Raw genomic sequence first — 20,691 nt, forward strand, 5'->3', positions numbered from 1 at the left:
GTTGTTCCACCTCTGTCAGACTTGGTAGAAAATAACCAGAAAATTAAGAGAGCATGTGGGAGCTGACAGACAGACAGACGCAGACGCAGACACAGACACAGACTGCTTTCTTTGATTTACACAGGAAGGTGAATCAGCTGTAAAAAATAAGAAAACTGGAAGAAAGGGGAAGTTGATAGGGATTAGCATGAATACTAATGTAGGAAGTGTGGAAAATTCATACAGGGTATTTTTTCACACAGAAAAAATCCATAACCAGGAGAAAGAAGGACTTTAAGAGAGAGGTTTTCTAAGCAATAACTGAAAAAAGAGAATTAAGAAATTAGTCAGTCACTATATGGACAGTGAAACTGTCGGTCAGGGTAGAAGTGCTCAGGAAATGTTTGCCTTGAGGAAAAAGCCAGATGCTAAAGATTTACCGCATGCAAATGATGAAATACTTTCCCTCTGGGAGTCTCAAAAGAAGGCGTTAAAACAATAAGCGCAGGAACTTTCAGAGGTCTGCAGCTCCAGATGATTGGCATTTAAGAGTTTTAAAAGATCTTGGGGCTTTTGCTGCCGTAACGCGAAATGCTGCCATGCAACGTGCACGCTTCCACTTGCAGGATGACCCACACGGACAGCCCGCCGTTCCATCGCTGCAGGCAGCAGCCAGAGCCAAGGGATTTGCAGCTGGGACGTGCTCCTTACCTGCCCCAAACCCCAGGGCCCCGGCGCTGCCTGGGGACAAGGATCGCCCACGCACAACTGAGTGCACACTCGTGTCAGAAAGAACTCTTGCTTTCCTGCCCAGCGGGTCCCATCAGTCCCCGTTGGTTTCTGATTCATTTGCAATAATGCCGAGCGGAGACGTTGTCCAACGGGCAAAAAAGGCAAAAGAAGGCAAAAACCCCAGTACAAATTCTTCCCGTGTGTGGGGTGAGAGCTGAAGCAGAGAATTACAGAGAATTACATCACGTCTGCAGGTGACAGAGGGCTTCTGAGAAAAGAGGGCAGCTCTGGCAATTTTCTGGAGGTGTTGCAGCCTGGGGCTGGGTAGGTGGAAAGGAGAAGGTGGAGCAGCGGGTCAGGAGGCCAGGAGAAGCAGCTGGAGCAGAGTGCGTTGGGAGGGGAAGGTGGGAAGCCCACACTTGGGACTACCAAGCATCCCTGGGCAGCCCAGATTTCCCAGAGACATTTCTGAAGCTCTGCTGGATGGGGAAGGGCTGGGGCCAGACCTCACTTCAGTCTGGAAGTCTCTCCCACTTGCGGACCAGAAAATCCTTCATTTCACCATCCCCGACAGAAGCAGACACAAGAAACTCCCCAGTCACCATCAGCACGGTAATAAGAAGTCTCACAGACAAGCAGGTTTCATCACATCAGGCAGGGCTGTGTGATGAGCAGGGCAGGATTACAGCAGGGAACTCGGGGTGATACAACAACTCCCTGAAATTCATAGATCCGTGAGGATCAGCCAGAGACCTCTGTGTGTTAATCCACCTCTGCCTTCAGTGTCCAACATGGCCAAAATGAAAGTGCCCCTGAGCAACCAGAGCCTGAGGAATTCCTCCATCCCTTGAAGGCATGCAATTAGTACACCACTAACGCTCTTCAAGGATGGGTCTTGACCATGCATGTCTTGTCCTTACTTCTATCTCTGTCCCACAAAGCTGTGCATCAGCTCATTCTTTCAGGGTCTTGAGGAAAAAACAGTGTGAAGTATGGTTCAGCCTTCCCATGGCACAGGCCAGGAGATGGCAGACACGGAGCCTTTGCTTAGAAGGGTGTCTGGAGGCAAAACTTGGTGTGGTGACACCGTAGCTAATGGGTATAAATGCTGGTGGAATGGGACATTTGACTGCCAGGCAGCAAAATTAGAACAGAACAGAGTAGAACAGAACAGAGTAGAATAGAATGGAATGGAATGGAATGGAATAGAATAGAATAGAATAGAATAGAATAGAATAGAATAGAATAGAATAGAATAGAATAGAATAGAATAGAATAGAATATTAACTCCTTCCTGCTCCAAACCCTGTTTGTTTGTTTACATGGAAATAGAAATACACCATAAAGTCATGGGTTAATAACGCATGCATTACTGAGGAGAGAAGATCCCCAGTTCTCTCTGTTCGTGGGCTGGCAGCCCATCTTGTGCACAAGCAGCAGGTTTGGCATGCCCTGGGAACACCGGGCTCGTGGTGCAGACATACACCTTTACTTTCGTACATGAAACCCTGGGTAGACCTACGGCAAACCCATCCTCCTGGTGTGTCTCACAGCTTATCTGGTCTGCCTGAGATGATTCATCCAGCAGGAATTCCACCCTGAGGACCTCCCTTGTGAGCTCCTCTGCAGACCCGCAGACCTGGCTGTTAAAACCGCCTGTCTTGTAACAGCCTGCGTTTGCTTTTTCTGGTTAATCTTTAACTCTCCTTTGTACCCACTGAGAATAACTGTTCTTACTGATAACCCCTTTCTGATCCTCGTGATGGCTGTGTTCCCTAATTAACTGACACAAATTGCCGATATTCCTAGCATAATATTGGTGGATATATTCAGTACTCTGCTGCAACATTTTAAACTTTATTGAAGTATTTATTCCTTCCTTTTTTTTTTTACCAAAGAAAGCAGACACAACATCATTCTCCATTAGACATTATTGTAAGAGGAAAATCAATAGAGGAAATTATGTTTGGTTAAAATATTTATGCAGTTACATCACTCAGAGTTATATGTGTTTCTTCTAATTAATAACATCTTGTGTGTGCAACGCAAGAAGCCGCATCTGACCATAAAAATAGCACTCCTTTCAACTGGAATTTTATTGCCCAAGTCTTAGCAGTTATTCAAGCTGGCACCAGGTGATGACTTTGCCCTTAAACTTTTAAGCTAATTCTCATTGCCTTTCTGAGCTGTGTGACTCCACTGCAACCTGCAAGGCTTTACCCACCCACCCGTCAGACGACTCAGCTCTGATGCAGCTCACACCACGACTGTGGAGTCACATCTGGCTTCTTGCAGCTTTCTGGTGGTCCGGGTACAGATCTGTTTGGTTTTCACACTGTACACAATCCAGTTCATCGTGGTGGGACCAGCAAGCAGACGTGACCAGCAAGAGGATGTGAACAATAGGAGAAGCATTTTTTCCCAAACTTGTGAATGATAGACAGACCGATCACTGGGATGTCGAAGACTAGGACAGCACAGATACGGGATGTGCAAGTGATCAAGGCCCTGGACCACTCCTCCTTGGATGCAATACTCAAGATAGTCTTAAGGATCGTGATGTGCAACGGAACAAGTAACAGTGAGTCTGAAGCCATTGAGGAAAGAGCAAACACTTAAGCCACAAATGCTGCTGTCTCACAAATGTCACATAAATGTGACTGGGCCACACTGATGATATCCTGGTGTAGACAAGAAAGAGTGAGAGAGACCGTTTACCCAGTGATATTGCAGCATCTTCAGGAGAAAGGAGGCCGGGACCGCCAGAAGTACTGCCTGGATGGTCAACCCCATGCCAGTCTTGGTGACCAGGGAGTTTGTCAGGAGGGATGTATGCCTTGGGGGCTGCAGGTCATGACAACGAGGTCAAAAGCTATGGCCATGAGCACAGCAGATTTGATGGTGGAGAAGGTGTGGATGAAATACATCCAGTTGAGGTATGAGTCAAAGTAGATGGCTTGGTAGTAAAACCCACACAGCCTGGGCTCCAGCATCTCCAGCCTGTCACTGTCTGCTCTACTGGAAGACCCAGACTGGACCCAGTGCCCAGACATGCTCTCACCAGTGCTGAACTGGGGGGGAACCACTGCCCTCCACAGCCTGCGTGCCCCAGCACCCCCAAAGACCCAGCACCGTCCACCTTCACTGCAAGGTCTCCTGGTGATGTCGGGGTAACTTGTACCCACCAGCACCCCAGGCCCTTTTCCACAGATCTCCTTTCTAGCCAGAGAGGCTCATCTAGAACAAAAGCACCAATTAAAATGAAATTTAAAACAAAATCTGTGGGACAAAGCTATTCAGACCCAAGGCCATCTGTGGCAACAGCACACTACGTCCTCAAGCACTGTTTTTATTTGTGCTAATTATTGTTAATAATAACAACTGACTGTTATGGCTCAGCTGTGTATTTGGACTCTGCGGGATCTACTTTCTAAGCAACCTCACATTTCATAGTGCTTGAGCCATTCGGATTTCAGTAAGATTATCGACTCACAACCACTTCTATTTACAATCCTACTATCTCAGCCATCCCAAATAGCTTTGATGCCCACTTACAGCCTCCTCTCCAGGAGCTGTGACCAGCGTAAGTCACAGCTAGCAACCCTCTCATGGAAATGCCTCCCCCACTTCAGTTGGGGGTCCCTCTGTTACATAGAGTCGAGTCATTTTTTCTTCTTTTCTGGAATTTCCCATGGAAGAAAAAACCAAAATCTCCTGCCAGGCTTGCTTGTCAATCAGTTTTGAAAGCCTTTTTGTCAGACATGTGATATCCATCCTTCCCAGAGAGACAGACACATAGATAACCATTCATAACCCACCTAGCATTTCTAGCAGCACTCACAAAATTAATACAGACAGCTGCTGTATTTTTCACCAAATCATACAGTTTACACCTGAAGCGGAGTTGAAATGTAAATACTCCGCATTGACTTTATCTTATAATCCACGAGAAAGTAAAAATGGAAAGGCTCAGGAGGCCGAATCGGTGGGTGATCAGACCCCATCTCTCACAGAGCAATCGCACGTGTCTCGGAGGCGGTGTTGCTCTGGATGCGCCCCAGCGCGAGGTCCCTCCTCTCAGTATCCCACCACCGGTGACTGCTCGTCAGTTTATTAACACCACTATAACCTCTTCAGTCTTTTCTGCTATCTACCCACGTTTTCCCATCCTGAATGTGAATTTTATTCTATTTGTGGGTTTTTTTCAGACCATTCCTTCAATTTTTCAAAACTACCCTGGGCACCAATCTTTCTTTTTTCTGTGCTTCTGGAGAAGCTGCGGATTTAATAAGTAATTTCTTTACTCTGCTACCCAGGCTAATACAAGGTCCAGGATGCTCATTCAGATTCTCACTTCATCTTTCTTTGCAGCAGCACAAGAAATGGGATTTGAAACTTCCCTATAATGCTTCAAGCCCAGCAATATTCTCTGCCTCGTTTATGAAAATATTATGTAATATGCATGCTAATTCATCTCAAAAATTAAGAGAGATATTCTTTTCCCCTATGTACAAACTTTGCTACCCTTCCACACAAGAGAAATGATCTGATTGATATGATTTGTATTCGACAAATTCGTAAAAGTTTCTGCTTGTCTTGTTCTTTGCCAAAAAACATAACTTGATCATTCATTTATGTATACATTTTCTAGGGATTGTGGCTAATTTTTCCCCTGGAGTCTAAACGCAAGAGTATGAACATCTCAGGGAATCCCTAACTGGCGAATTGCTGGCAGCGGGGAGGTTTTTTGGGGAGCACCACAAGGACCTGCACGCTGGCCCAGGGGCGAGCGGCGCAGCCCAGGCTCCTCCAGGCTGTTGCACCGAGCGCAGCTCCGAAGACGGTGACCACGACCAGCCCTGATGGCCAAAGCTGCGCCGGGACGGTCCCCGCAGTTGCTCGCACAGACTGTGCCTATGCCAGCCCCCTTCCTATACTTTCCTACTGGCTGCTACTGGAGGGTTCAGACCTCCTTTTTTTCCAATTTTCAAGACTTTTTTTTTTCTCTGCCTTTTTCCAGGCTTCTGCTCTTTCCTCCCTCCCTCCCCATGGTATCTGAACGGCAGCAATGAGGTAAAATTGTTCGCTTTAGTAATACTTGAGGCTGCAATGAGATCAGTCATCAGCCTCAGTATATTACTGTAAAACAGAAATGGGACTGTTGCCTTTAACGGAGTTTCTCCAGAGTCATGCTAGCTTCACTGAAGAATATCAGGGTCTAAATCCGAATAAGGGACGACAGGCTATGTATGTCACTTCAGGTCCCACCAGGCGCAAATGACAGTGTGTGCTCCGAACTCTTAGAGTAATTGGAAAAAGTTTTAAGAGCAAGATATTAGTTAGTTTTCTGTTGATGACTAAGAGCAAAGTGAAGAATCTGAAAGATAAGACCCATCAATAAAGTGATTTTTAAGCAAACATCTGGATAGATGGATGCCTAGACAGATGTTTTCTTACATGAATAATGGAGTGTCTGCTGTGGCCAGTGCAGCAGAATCAAAGCCTTCTGGTTGTCATGACCTTTGCGTAGCACTAAAAATCCCTGAAATGGGTTTTAGATGCGAGGTGTATGGACTCCTGAGGGAGGATTTGTCATGGAGCCTGGCGATCCCTGTAGTGATTTACTCAGCTGGGAGTCTCACTTTATCGCTTTAAACTGCAGATCGCCTTTAACATTGCACAAGCAGTGAAACACTCGTGTGTTTATTCAGTCTAGAATGGTCTTTGCCTGTTTCCACTTCTGTGCTTAATTTCTTTTCTATCTCATTGATTGCAAAAGACAGAAATGGGTGAATCCACTGTACAGCAGACTGTCAGTGGTTCACAAGTACGCTCCAGCTGAAGGGGGGCTGTGGCAAGGCAAGCCAGGCACTGGCCCTGTTTAAACAGAAGAGCAAACATCGTTGTACACTTACGCATCTTCCTGATACAAACCTCCCATGTTAACAGTGTCAGTAACACTAATAAATCCAAGGAGTGCAGACTTCGGATCTTCCAAGCCTTTTATATACTTATATGGAAATGCAGTACTCAGGTCACCAGCTAAAATTCTATTCTTTACGGTATTTACAGATACAGCCCTTCTGCTGGGTCTTGAATCACTACCACAGGGGCAGGGTTCCACTTGTAGAGCCACAGATATAAACTGGCAGCTACGGCTCCAGCTCATGGCAAGAAAACTGCTGCTGCCTGCACATCAGGGGGATGCTTTGCTGCATGCACGCTCCCCCACCGTGCCCCCTCCATCCCCGGGGTGGATGTCTGCCAGCCTCCCTCCTCCCGTCTTCTGGGGAAACCAGCAATGTGCAGCAGGTGGCCAGATGCTGGGATCTCTGCACACTGTCTTCCCAAGTTAAGATCAAAGTAATCCTTAAATCTAAATGCAGATTGAGAAGAACAACGCTGAGATGAGCGGCTTGGTCTGTCGCTCCCTTCCTGCCCCATGGTGGGCTGTCAGGACTCCACGGGCTGTACGCCTCACCCCAGAGGGGTCCCCGAGCTGGTCCCACAACTGTCCCACCCTCCCCAGGTGCAGCAGGCAGCTGGACCCCATCATGTCGTACAGCATTAACAGCCAAGGTGGCCCACAGTGACCGAGATGGGACAGCGTACAGCTTAAGTAGCCTAAATGGGAGAGGGACAGACACAGAGCTGCAGGTTACGGCCGGGATGTTGGGGTGTGGAGAGAGGATGAGGCAGAACCTGTCCAGGGAGGGGGGAATGTTTCTGCCATTGCATTTCAGCAGGTAATCACCTTGTGTTCAAAGCAAACAGAAAACCTCCAGCTCCAGTGGTTGACAGGCAGGGACGTCCGCTGCAGTGTTTCTGTGTGTGGCACCACGGCCACGCCAGTGCCTGCAAATCCAGCGTGTTCAGGGTGGAGAAGGAGCCTGGTCACGTATGGGTTAGAGCCACCAAAGGGGCTGCATGGTCACGTCCCACTGCATGCACAGCTCACCGGGACGCCGTGCTGAGCCAGGCTCTCGGGGTGGGTGGTTGCTGATTTAGGTGGCTGCTGCACTGAAGATTTCTCCTACAGCTCCTGCCTTGGGCATGGTTATTACAGACACAGCATCCCTCCTGCACTGGCAAAGCGCATCCATCCCCAAGGCTCTGATCCCGGTGCTGGTCTCCATCAACAGCCCCTCATACCACCAAGGATGAACAGAAAAAGCTTTACTGGGTTGGAGCTGGGACCACTGGGGAGGACACGGTGTGGCACCCTGGGACGGCTCCTCAGCCGGCTCCTGGGACATGGCCGGGGACCACGGGGCAGCTGTGTCCTCCAGAGCCTCCCACATGTGTGCACCAGGCTCTGGAGGATGCCCAGAGCTCCCCGGGAGCGGTGGTGGGCACAGTCTGCCCCACGGCTCCGAAGGCAGCTGCCCTGAACGAACATGGGGAAGCATAGGAAACCTCACCTTACCTCAGAGCTGGATTTCAAGGCAACCAGCAAATCATCATAAAATGCAAACTCCTGATTCGACTGGATGCTAAAAACGGGCATTAAACAGAACTGTGAGATATGTTCCATAAATCTGAGAGTCGTTCTCCTTAAGCTATATTTAGCTGTGAAGATTGCTACCTTTCAGACTGGAAGAACAGCTTGCAAGTTTGAAAGATTTTTATAGATTTTCTGACTGTAAGTTCATCCAATAAAAGGCAGCACCTCTCACCACAAAGTATATTTGTCTGAAATATTTGCAGCTACATACTTACGGTAGCTACGTATTTATAATGATATTTTTATAGCTACAACAAACACTACCTCTGCGAGCTCTGCCTCAGAGTTTCTGCAGTCTGACCGGTACAGCCGCCAGCCGTCCTGCCCGTAGTTTCCCAAAGGCCCCAGAGTCTTTCTTGGGGACTTGTGTCCAGCAGTTTGCTTTGCACTTGCTGGTGCAAGATGCTTTGGTTGGCATCAAGGATAAAGCACGTTGACCGATGCTCAGGAAGGAGTCAGATGTGTTCCACATTCATTTCAGTTAAGGACTGTTAGGGCAGGAAGGGATGTGCCTTTTATTTCCCAGATTCCTCCTAGCTTGGGATGTGTGGCCTTCTTGTGAAACAGGATTGGAGACCTGAGCAAAAGTGTAAACGTACCTGCAGCAGATGAGGTTTAAAATCTTGTTTTCAATTCTGCCCTGAGATGCAGGGAGTTCATTTTGCTTTAAAATGCTGTGCTGAAAAATACTATTAATCAGTATACAGGCTTTCCTTGGTGCATATGTTTTCTAAAATGGCTAAAAATGTCTAACATAATGAGTTAGAACTATTCAAAAAACTAAGTATTGGTGGAAAAAGACGGTATGGATGAAGGATAAGACCTGGGGATTGTAATCAGGGCATACGTGATTGTGAAAGCATTTTCAGCAGGCAGTGATGCTTTGTCCCTCATGGTTTTACCTGAGTGAATAATTTTTCAATAAAGCGTAATGAAAAATCCATGTATTATTCAAAACGTCGTACTGCCATTTCAGTGTGGTTTTAATAACTGAACAAAGTATAGCCATCAGGTATTTCTCCTTCTCGAATGTGAGCTAGGGCGCACGGCACCACGCAGCAGCAATGCTCGGACCTTCTCCTCCACGCTCCTGGCCCCCCAGGGACAACGGTTTCTGTCTCTGGTCTGTACCAAAGGACACAGGCTGGGAAAACGGGGACCTTCGGAGTCCCGGCAGGGTGTCAAAGCCAGACAGGAGGTTCCTTGTCCTGGTGGGGCTACAGCTGTTTCAAGGAAAGAAGAAATACAAACCTGTATCTGCAGGCATGAGTGAACTCCCCGTCGAGTTCCCACCAGCCGGGCAAAGGAGCGACGAAGCGTGATCGTTGATTCAGGGATTGCACAAGAAAATCAAGGCAGACTTAAATCTGAAATTCTCTCCAGGAGGAGATGCAAGATGCAGGGGTGACACAGAAAGTGCTTTACAGAGCCCCGAGCCACCGTCGCTGTGGGACAGGCAGAATGGAGAATGAGAGCAGGCCACTTCAGGAGCATGGTCCAACACGCAGGTTTCCCTTGTGCTTCGAGCCTTTGTGCGTTAAACAGAGCAGGTCTGCTAATTTTTTATACTTAAGGGCTGGTGCCTGTTTGCATGTAAGATGACATTTTAATGTTGCCTGTTGGCAAATCCAAAATGGCTTTAGGATTTAGTTTTCAAGGTAAAACAAGCTGCGGTTTTTAACCGTGACTATAACTCACTGCTGGAACAAGTGACCACAGATGGTGGTGAACGCTCTCCCTGAAGGTGTTTCATCCAGAGTCTTCCTAAAAGATCTCCGTGCCGCAAAATAGTTTGTGTGGAGCACAGAGTCTTTGGGAGAAACATTAGGGCTGAGGTAACAGACGACATCGTCTCAGCTGTCTTTAAAAGTTGTGTCCTGCAAGTCAGAAAGAAAAAGCATATCTAATATGGAGGAAAAGGAACAGAAAGAGGGGAAGTTGCTGAAAAATGCCTGCCGTGGGAACCCTCCCAGCCTCTCCACTCACACAGTTTTCCTGAACCTGGAGAAATCACGCTTTTGCAGCTCAAAGTGGATGCATTATTGAAAGGAAAAGTTTCCTGCCTGCATTGGCTGAATTTTAGAGATATTGGTAGTGTTTTGCAGCTGGCTGCGCACAAGCTACACAGTGTGTCTGCTGCAGTTATGAAACACATATGATGATAAATATAGTGGTCTCTTTTGCTCAGTAATTCAATATTTCTACAAGCCCTTTGTCGTGGTTTAACCCCAGTGGGCAGCTTGGCCCCACACAGTCGCTCGCTCGCTCCCCGCCCCAGGTGGGATGGCAAGAGAAGTGGAAGGGTAGAAGTGCAAAAACTCATGAGTTGAGATAAAAACAATTTAATAGGTAACTAAACCTATCCTGCTTCTTCCCTCGTCTTTTATTGCTGAGCACGTCATATGTTCTGGAATATCCCTTTGGTCAGTGGGGGTCAGCTGTCCCAGCTGTGTCCCCTCCCAACTCCTTGTGCACCCCCAGCCTCCTCGCTGGTGGGGCAATGTGAGAAGCAAAAAAGGCCTTGAGGCTGTGCAAGAGCTGCTCAGCAATAGCTGAAACATCCCTGTGTTATCCACAGTGTTTTCATCACAAGTCCAAAACATAGCCCCATACAAGCAACTATGAAGAAAATTAATTCTATCCCAGCCAAAACCTCTACACCCTTCCTTCTTATTTCTATCTATGTAAACAAAATTCCATAGGTAGACGTTGTTTTGGCATGCAGTATTTTGCCAGAAATGCTCTTATCAATGGGATAAGTGTTTGGGTCCCTGCTGCAAAGCGAGCAGTAACACAAAATGTCACGTCACCTTGTTGTCCTTTAAACAACCACCCTTCTCTTGCCCCATTCTTTGTCTGTCTCTCCCTCCTGGACCACCGCAGTCTTCCACTGAGATGCCTCAGCAACCATTCTCAATGTTCTCCACAACGCTCTCAATGCTGTCTTCGCCCCCTTTCTCAGCCACCTCAGCTTTTTGCTTCCTGTTTTTCCCATCACTGATCTCACCAAAGAGATTCCTACTTACCAGCCCGAGCCCAAGAAGACGTCTTTCTTACCCTAAGGATATGCTGTTAATTCGGGATGTGTCACTTACTATGAGCGGAAAACTTTCCTTTTGGTGCGTCCACTTTCTTTGCTTGCCAGTGCTCTCAGGAATTTCTAACACTTGTTTCCTTTCCAGCCCTCCCAGCAGGCTAAAGAATTAAGAACTGGATTTTCCCACATGACACAGCTGTCTTTGAACTACAGACATTGAATAGTTATTTCATGCACTGGATAACACATGGCTGATCCATACAAATCAAGATATAGACATGCCATCAAAGTGGCACACAAGTCCAGCATTGATATTTATTTATCTGAAATTTTGCAATTGAAAGTGTAATATTTTTTGTTGTTGTTATTTAGCATTGTTGTTGTTATTTAGCGTCTCAGTCATGTAGCCCAGGAAGAGAAGCAATTGGTAGCAGTAGCATTTAGTATCTGTACCTTTGCTATACATTGAAGCACAGATCAGATACTTTAATATAGTATTACAGGTGTAGAATGAAAAGACAATCCCTGCTACCAGGATCTTCAAATATAAGGACAGGAGAAGAGAAAGAAATGAGAGGAGGAAAAGAACAATAAACAGCATGGGTCATCATGAGAGGCTGCAGGAGCTGTGTGCATCACTGTACGACACCAGGCAAACAAGAGGCTATATTGCAAATTATGGATTTCATGAACAGAATCAGCTGGAAAACAGAGGGGGTTGAGATTATTTAAATTTCCATTTTCATGTTGCTCCTCTTATCAAAATCATCTGGAACAGATGAAACTTCATCTGCAGTAAAACAGCAAGACAAATACCAAATAAACACCCATGCTATTGTACTGTCACTGAAATTGGCTGGTGACTGATTGTGCAGCCTTTAGATGGAACAGAGCATTATTCAGGTACTCTGGGTGAAAACCATATGAAGAAGTCAGAGGACAGGGATAACTACAAGAAACTGTGGGCTATAAAACGCTCTAATGGTCAGCTAAAATCCGTGGACCTGAGAAAACTCCTGGCTGCCCCTCATCAGGGGCAGGGGGACAAACCCGAGTGGCAGCTGTGACCCACTCCACAGGCTGGGATTTCTGATGAGTTGGTTTTAATGTATGGATATCAATAATAACTGTTAATACCTTCATTGAGTAGATGCCCCACATGATGCAGAGCAGATGCACTTTCCAAATGAGGAACTGACATCCGGATCATTATGTTAAGTGTTTCCCAGAGCAGTGATCTCTGCCAGGGACATCTCTCATGTCCCACCGGAGAAGCTCCTCCTTGGCATGAGGACCCTGAGGACACACCCCTATGGATCCGTTTAGTTTTTATGCTGTAAATGATGGGATTTGGCATGGGGAGGACCAGCAGGTAGATGTTGGGCATGAAGACGTGAGTGAGAGGGCAAGCATGCTGCCATACCAGTGAACCACGGACAAGCCGACCATGGGGACGTACAGGATCAGGGCTGCCAGGATACGGGACAGGCAGTTGTTCAAAGCTTGAGATGCTCCCTCTGGGATGCGGTGCTCAGAATGGCCCTAGCAATCAGTATACATGGCATGAAGATGAGGATGAGGTCGAATGTCAGAAAGAGAACAGCTACAGCAAAGTCACACCAGTTATTGAATGTGATGTCTGCACATCTGCTTGATCAGACAGCAGGCGACGGCAGCCCTCCTAAGAGGCATCTGCACAGGGCAGCCAGCCCAGTCCTGCCTATCCTGGCACTGGTGAGGATGGAGGAGTATCTCAGCAGGTAGCAGATGGCCACATAGCGATGAAAGGCCATGGTCAGAAGCACTGGGGACTCCATGAAGGAGAAGGAATGAACAAAGTAAAGCCGGGCAAAACAGGCTCCGAAACTGATTTCCTTGTAGTTGACCCAGAAAACACTCCTCAGTTAGCATTGTAGAGAGAGACAAACCCAAACTGGTGATGGCCAGCATGGACAAGTAACAGTACACAAGCTCGCGGGGGCTCAGATCAGTCCCGATGACAAAGACCCACAAGTCTTTGCAGTTCCCCACAAGTGATGCAATGTAAATGCAAGCGAAAGGGATGGAGAGCCAGAGGTGGGAAACCTCCACCCCCGGATGCCCATTGGGGTGAACGGTATGAGAGGAATGAGATAAATCGGTTCTGCTGCAACGTGACATGATAAGCTAAAGCACAAAAAGGCAAGGTAATCCGGTAATCAGTGAACCAAAGAAAAAAACACAAACTAGAAATGATCCAATATCATAAATCTGCCAAATCGAAGCAAACAGATTTATGTTATGTACTCTGGCTCTCTCAGAGTGCTGCAGTACAAGCTCTTATTTAAAGGAGAGTTTGATGATACAGAAACATACCATTAAAGACTTAAACATTGCACTTTGCTATGGCAGGAATAAATACCACATACCTATGAGCCCGATAACTTCATTTACCTGTGACTGTGATAAATATCAACATACAATGTTACTGTTACTACAAACATCATTAATCTAAGGAAAAGGGAGGAAAGTTTGCAGTTGTTCCTCAGGTAAATAATGACTAATCAAACGTACTGGGTGAAGCAAAGACATTTGTGCCAATTTCACGTGCATCCATGGCATTTCAGGGCTTCTCTTTATGGAGTTGAGAGATCTTGCGTCATTGATGGGGTTTTTTACTCCAGAAATAAGTAGGAGCCTCTCTTTACGTGATGAATTTGGCAGTGCTGCCAGGTTGTCTAGACTGTGCCCTGGCTGCTTCCAGTCCCGCTGCCGGAGGAAACGCGGTTTCACGCCAGCTGTGGCTCCGCTCCCCTCTCCTCCCTCTTCCCGCACAACTCGCACTCCGATGCCTTGGTTTCAAGGAGCCCAGCTCAGCTGAGGAACCACATCCCAGGTGACACTGTATCACACACCCCTCACTTGCCTAAACACAGCCAGAGAATATCCTCCAAGTCTTTACGCCAATTGCCCATGCTTTGCAACAGACTCTCGGGGAAACAGCTGACAGGAGAGCTGTATAGCTTTTATAAATATATAGTGCATCCACACTGAGACACCACAGCAATGCTGCACGTTCATTTTGTCCATGGAGAATTTCCTAAGTACCTGGCAGGTGCACAGGGCTTCTAATCTGAGTATCTTTTAAAGAGCAGTAAAGCATAACGAGACATAGCAATATAGATCTGAATAATTCATACTAGACACCAGGTTCTGATTTTATGCTGAGCAGGTAAAACTGACTTAAGAGAGGATTTGCCATTGTGGTTGGGAAGCAGGTTTCTGAAAACGGAGCACGCTTTGAGGTAGCAGGGGAGATATGAGAAGTTTTAGCTGCTGAAGGCAGAAAGGTTTGGTAGCTCAGTTAAAACCAGGAGCACATTTTTCGTGGTGATTTTGCATTATCCAGTGCCTGTTACCAACGTACTAACACAAGGCTCCAGCCCTGGGTCTCTCACCCAAGTTAAAGTCTGAGTTCTGTCTCTCGGTGCCCGTGAAATACTGCGGAGCACAACAGGAGGCTGCAAAGCAGGGCCAGGGTTTGCAAGTTGAACCTTTTGTTTCGCTCCCTGCTCGGCAGCTCCACGGTTAACGCTCAGAAGGATTTAAAACAAAAACCCCAAACTGAATGCTAGTAGTGGTTAGGACAGCAATCACAAGAGGGAACAGCCTTTATTCTGCTGCACGAACCTGATGTTCACTCAGACCTCGTGCGCTCCTGGTTCCTTCATCTCAAAAGGGGCACAGGTAGCTGGGATGTCCCACGCTCTGGCTCGCTTACCAGGGATCCTGGGCACGTGGCATGGCAGCGGCAGGCACTTCTGCCTTCACCTGGTTGCTTTCTTCCCCATTCCCTCAATTATTTACTTCCAAATAGAAACAGACCACGACAGCAAGTGAAAATAGCATGCTAGCTATCGCACCCTGTCAGAGCAGAGTGGGTACCAGGAGAACCCTTCAAATACTTTGGCCGACTGCAGGTGTATTTCTCCTGTGGTTGGACACTAGCTCCAGCTTCTTTCTGACCATAGGCTTCCCTTTCTTGATCAAAATCATCCACGTTTCTACTAGCTGCTCAAGGCAGCAATGACTCCGTCAGCCGAGACCCGAGGGACCATCAGCAGCAAGAATGCCCCCCTCACCCTGGATGCTGACCCACACAGCAGCACTGATGTTGGCGGAGATGAGATAAACATGTGTTGCTGCTGCTGTGGAAGGGCGTCCAAGAAGTTTTCATGTATCTCCATGCTCACATAGTCTAATAATTGCAATATTGTGTAATCGTGTATAAAGTAGCTTTGCACTGATATCACCTTGGCAGTTTGTCTGGCAGAAGGCCCCTTTTTCTGCAGACATGGCAGTGAAAGACTGCTGCCAGTCTGGCCTTGGTAGAAGATGTATGAGACTATGAAATATTGGGCTGAGTGCACAGCAGTCACTCACCAATACTAAAACTACTTCAAACTAGTACGAAAAGAGTTTGACACAGAGAAAAGTAATTCTTTTACAGAGCAGTTTCTGGAACTTGTTTTCACAATCAGTTATGAAGGAGGACAGCATCAGGGAGTTTAAAAGGTGATTATACAAATTAATGAGTAATGGGTTCATAAACATATACTCTAGTGAGCAGCCAGGGACGTGACCTCTATTGTCACTAGTAAAACCATAATGGAAGCTGGGATGCTATGCAGGGAACGGACTGCAGAAACTGGCCAAAGTCGTGTACCCTCCCTGTTCAGATCCCAGCAACCTTCCCTGAGGAGATTTGCAATTCGATAGCTGCTCTGCAAGGAAGAAGCAGAACTATTGCGATGGGATATCACGGACAACCCTCTCGGAGAGGACACAAAGCGAGGAGCGGTGGCCTTGGTCTGCCACCCACGCGTGCCCACTGGGGAAGTGCTGAGCTGCCACAGCTCCAATGCCGCTGGTGCACGAGGCTTTGGGGTTGAAAGCTGCCTCTGAGCGGAGGAAATGCAGCAGAGCTGAGAGCGGTGTAAGAACAGAGATGCACACAGAGACAAAATGAGGAGTTATATACTTCACTGCTGGTGTTCAGGGATGATCTTGGGGGACTAAAATCTCACTTGTCCAATTTAATCTCACTTCAGTGTTACAACATATTCCTGCACAGCGAGGAAGCTTGCCCCAGGGTTGGTTTGTATGATACACTGAGCAAGCACTGGGCCAAGATGCAGGAACAAACCCCCTGCCATTCCTCAGTGCACATCCAGATAACATCATCATGCTAACACAAATCTACTGCAGAAGGGTCAAAATATAGAATTTAGCAGTTGGATGAACTTAGCAGTTTTCTTCAGCTTTTCTTCTGAGCTGCCTTCCCCGTGCATTTCCCCGGCACTCCCATGTGCACGTGGGTTTATTTTCCCAGCCTGTGTGTTCAGAGGCAAATTTCCATCTTGTTTTGTGGCTCCCAGAGAGATTCTGCCCTTACCATGGGTCTGAGACAACGTGTCTGTAACCTCTGTGGGAAGTCCCTGAGGCTTTTGAGACATTTCATTGTCAGGCAGGAACTTTAATTTTTAAGAAAGATCATTTTGTGGCTCTGTCTTCATTCACATACCTCTCACTATCATTTCCCTTGGGTTTTTTTTTACTCCTTCCTTGCTCTCTATTCTCAGGTTTTTCTTCTTTCCTGGCTCACATGTAACTTACTTCTATATGTATAGCCTCTTCATTCAGGGATATTAAAGTACTTTATCAAAAAGAGGCAGTTTCTCTTCCTAACCCTCCAGCAAAGAGATCATGTGAGTGTGTTACCCAGTAAAATAAATAATTGGATTTTTTGTTGCAGAGCAGCAGCAGAACAAATTAGCCTTTGCAGTCTCTCTACCCTTATCTGCCACCTCTCCACCATCACCTCCTCACTCCGAGGTACCTGAGTGCCCAGCACCCTTTTGAACAGCAAAGATAACTCCTTTTCTCATCTGAGCTCTCCACCTACACAGACCTATATTGCTTATTGTCCACGAGCAATGCTAGCAACGTCCACCGACCTGAACAGTTCACCAAGCTGCCCTGCTGTGGGGGGCCCAGAAAACTTCTTGTTCCCTGTTACAAGACCAAAGTGATTCAAGAGTTGTGTTATGTAATCTCCAATTTCAGTTTTGACAACCCCCTTCAAAATCCTAAATTTTTTAGACAACAAAAATTTTGATGGATGGAACAATCAAGTATTTGAAATGAAAAGTCTGAAGCAACAATATCTGTCCACTGTAAAATATATCACCTTTTTTTCCCTTTTCTTCTATGTGCATCAAGAAATCCCCTGCTTACACTCACTTTTAAAGTGCTCTTTAACCAATTTTTTCAGGGAAAGGAAGAAAACATTAGATGCTCTCTCAGGGACCCTGGGGTTACCTCTGCTCTTCTTGTAGCCAAACGCCGATGCCCTCCTGAAGGACTCCGGGCGCAGCTCCGGCGCGAGGTGGTTAAAGAGGGGTGCCTCTGGGGAGGCGTCTCCTGTGCTGGTGGTGGGTGTCTCTCTGCAAGGGTCCCCATCTGCACGGGGCGTCCCAGACCCCCGCAGTCGGTGGCGATCCAGGGCTCAGCTTGGTTGCCCCCCTCGGTGCTGAATCCCACTCACGATGTCCTCAGCATCCGCCTGGCCGGGCAGCTGTGACACAGGTCCTGTGCACTGGCCCCATAGCCCAGTACCATGGCATGGCCACTGCTGGCCACGGGCTTTGTACTGAGTTTGCAGGGTCTCGGGACTGAGGCGTGCCAGGTTTGCTCTCTTTGAACTTGTTCCAGCCTGCCTGGAGCTTTGTTTTTACCAGATTTAGCAGTAATGGGAATTTTTATTCTGACTCTGGCTATGGCTTTTTTGCTTACCATTGTATGGTGCAAACATAGTTTGAGTTTTATGCGGATAGTAGCAAAAAGTAGCTATTCTGTGCTGAATGAGATCTTCATGACTTCAACATAATGGCATAGTGCTGAGAAATACGCGCCTGGCACGGTGGCAGGGGCCTTGAGGCTGCGACACAGAGGAGTGCAGGCATGAGGTGATAAGAGATGGGGCACAGGCTGGTACTGGAGACCTCATGGCTATAAACAACTCAGGAATGGTCCGTTAAAGAAATGCAAGCTTGGAGCCGGACAAAAATGGTTTTGGGGTGACCAAGAGCGCAAGGAACAACTACATAACATGCATAAGATGCACCGTATTTAGGAAATCTGCATGTATCATGGACTTGCAGACCAATGAAGAGAAAGCAAGGTGTAAAAGCATGTTATCAAACATAAAAAAGACACAAAGTGGACCCTAGAGTGAGGAAGGAGAAACCATGAACATCAATATCATACTCCCTGTGAAGGACTCCAGATTTTGATGACTTGATGTAACATCCACCACTACCACCAAGCTGAAGTCACCAACCTTAGGACCCAGAGGAGCAGTGAAAAGGTGAGCATGACCCCAGGGAAGAGGTAGAAACTGGGAAGTGTGTGTATACCAATCTTAATTTATTATTATTATTATTAATACTACTACTACTACTACTACTACTACTACTACTACTACTACTACTTCTTTTTCTGTATAGAAATATCAATTTCTTTCTTTTTTTCTGTAATAACTGGATCTGGACTAACAATGATTCTTGTATTGGCCTGGTTTCGATTACGCTAACAATTAATTCTTGGCTTTATACATAAAGCGTGCTTGCTTTTTGCCTGTAAATGAGATTCTGATCATAACAGCACACACGGCCCTTTGCAGCAGTGGCAGTGGGAAGCCACGTGGGACACCATCAGGCGTCTCCGATGAGATCTGTGATCTCCAGCGGCACTAAGCAACGATGCATAGGCAAGCACGCCGAGCTCCCGGCTAATGCAGACTCTGGGGTGCCCAGAGGCACTGAGCACACCCCAAAGCAGTTACCCAGCAGCTGCTCACCCGAATCTGGCCCCAGGGAAGAAGCATCCAAAGAAATTCAATCCTAGACCCTGGAGACAGGTTGCACAAGGCAAATCAGCTGGATGGAGCAAATGCGAATGCACCCAGCCACCCACCCATCCCATTAAGTATGAGGATATGAGGATATGGGCAGGACTCCAGTGACAGGGAGAGAGTTTCCCCATTTTCTGCACTGTCACATGTACAAGTACCCCTGCAAGGACAAGGTCTACACGTTCACATGGGACACCTTAAAAGGCTTTCTGGAGAGGGCGAGGGATCTGCACAGCCATGAACGTGGTATCTGTGTGGGAAAAGGTCACGGAAAATGTCATGAAGGGCTGAATCCGTAGGCACATGGATAAGTACGCCGTATGGGGAAAGGGTCAGTATGGCTCTTCTAACATGAGACAAGACTCCCTAACATATTGCAAGTTCTCCAAGGGCTGGAAAGGATTCTGGCTGGGGCAGGCCCAGGTGACAGAGTCTACCTGGATTCCCAAGGGCTCTAGGCAAGGTTCCCACCGAAGGTCATCAAATAAGCAGCCATGAAATTAGAGTAAAGTTCCACACACCACTGGATAATTGAATCATAAAATAAAGGTGCATGGCTATCCTTTACAGTGAACCCCTACAGGAATCTGTACTGGGATTTCCACTTTTCAATGAATTTTGTCTGGGAAAGGGAGGGGAAAACAGCAAGGCAACCAAGTTTCTGATGATATTAAATTACTCCAGGAACAGGAGGACCAGCTGCGAAAATCTGCAGAAGAGCCTGATAAGACTGAGTCACTGAACAATAAAACAACAGATTAAAAAAAAAGCTGTTGAGATAAACATACAGTGAAGCACTTGGGGAAAAAATTGAACACTTCAGATAGAAAATGACAGGCTAGTGGCTAACAATTATCTCTCAGGAACAAGCTGTCACAGTTATGATAGTGTTACAACAACACAGTTCAGTGATCAGCAGTTCCAAAGACAAGCTAGATATTCAAAATTCCTAGGCAAGGACCAGAAAACAAAGCAAGGACAGCGTTGTGCTTCTGAAATACTGCCGCAGTCCCGATGCCTCAGGGAGAAAAACACTTGTCATGGAAAATGAGTGAGCAGGCTCCGGCTTTGGCTGGAAAGAGGCAACGGCGGGGGGATGTGACAGAGGTGGCAAAGGCTCAGAGATGAGTGGGGGAAGATCTGTTCATCATCGCTTCCGATACGAGAGCTAGAAGCACGAGAAATTAAAACAGCACGCGTCTGGTTCAGAATGAACACGCAGAGGTCATTATTCATGCAGCGTGTCATTAGACTGGAAATCACTAAAGCAGGGTCTCCTGGAGCCTAAGTGTTCATGCATTAAATTTAGGAAGATGAGCTCCTTAGGCAAGTGGGTTCATCACCAAAACGTCAGTGATGTGATTGAAGAAAAGAGCAAAACAGCCCCAAAACCTGTGCTGTTCCAGGAGGAAGACTCTGCCCCTTTGCTGAGGGCTTTCCAAGGGGTCTTGTGAGCAAACCTGAGCTTTCAGCTTCAGTTATTGT

At 47.0% G+C, this 20,691-nt stretch overlaps 2 pseudogenes; both read right to left on the reverse strand.

The window, feature by feature from the left end:
- Nucleotides 1-802: 802 nt before the first annotated feature.
- LOC142410204 (olfactory receptor 51L1-like) lies at nucleotides 803-3,764 on the reverse strand (annotated as a pseudogene).
- A 7,852-nt stretch (nucleotides 3,765-11,616) lies between these two features.
- On the reverse strand, nucleotides 11,617-17,912 carry LOC142410254 (olfactory receptor 51Q1-like; annotated as a pseudogene).
- Nucleotides 17,913-20,691: the final 2,779 nt, after the last annotated feature.

Source organism: Mycteria americana, chromosome 1 (assembly GCF_035582795.1).
Source record: "Mycteria americana isolate JAX WOST 10 ecotype Jacksonville Zoo and Gardens chromosome 1, USCA_MyAme_1.0, whole genome shotgun sequence".
Taxonomy (NCBI): domain Eukaryota; kingdom Metazoa; phylum Chordata; class Aves; order Ciconiiformes; family Ciconiidae; genus Mycteria; species Mycteria americana.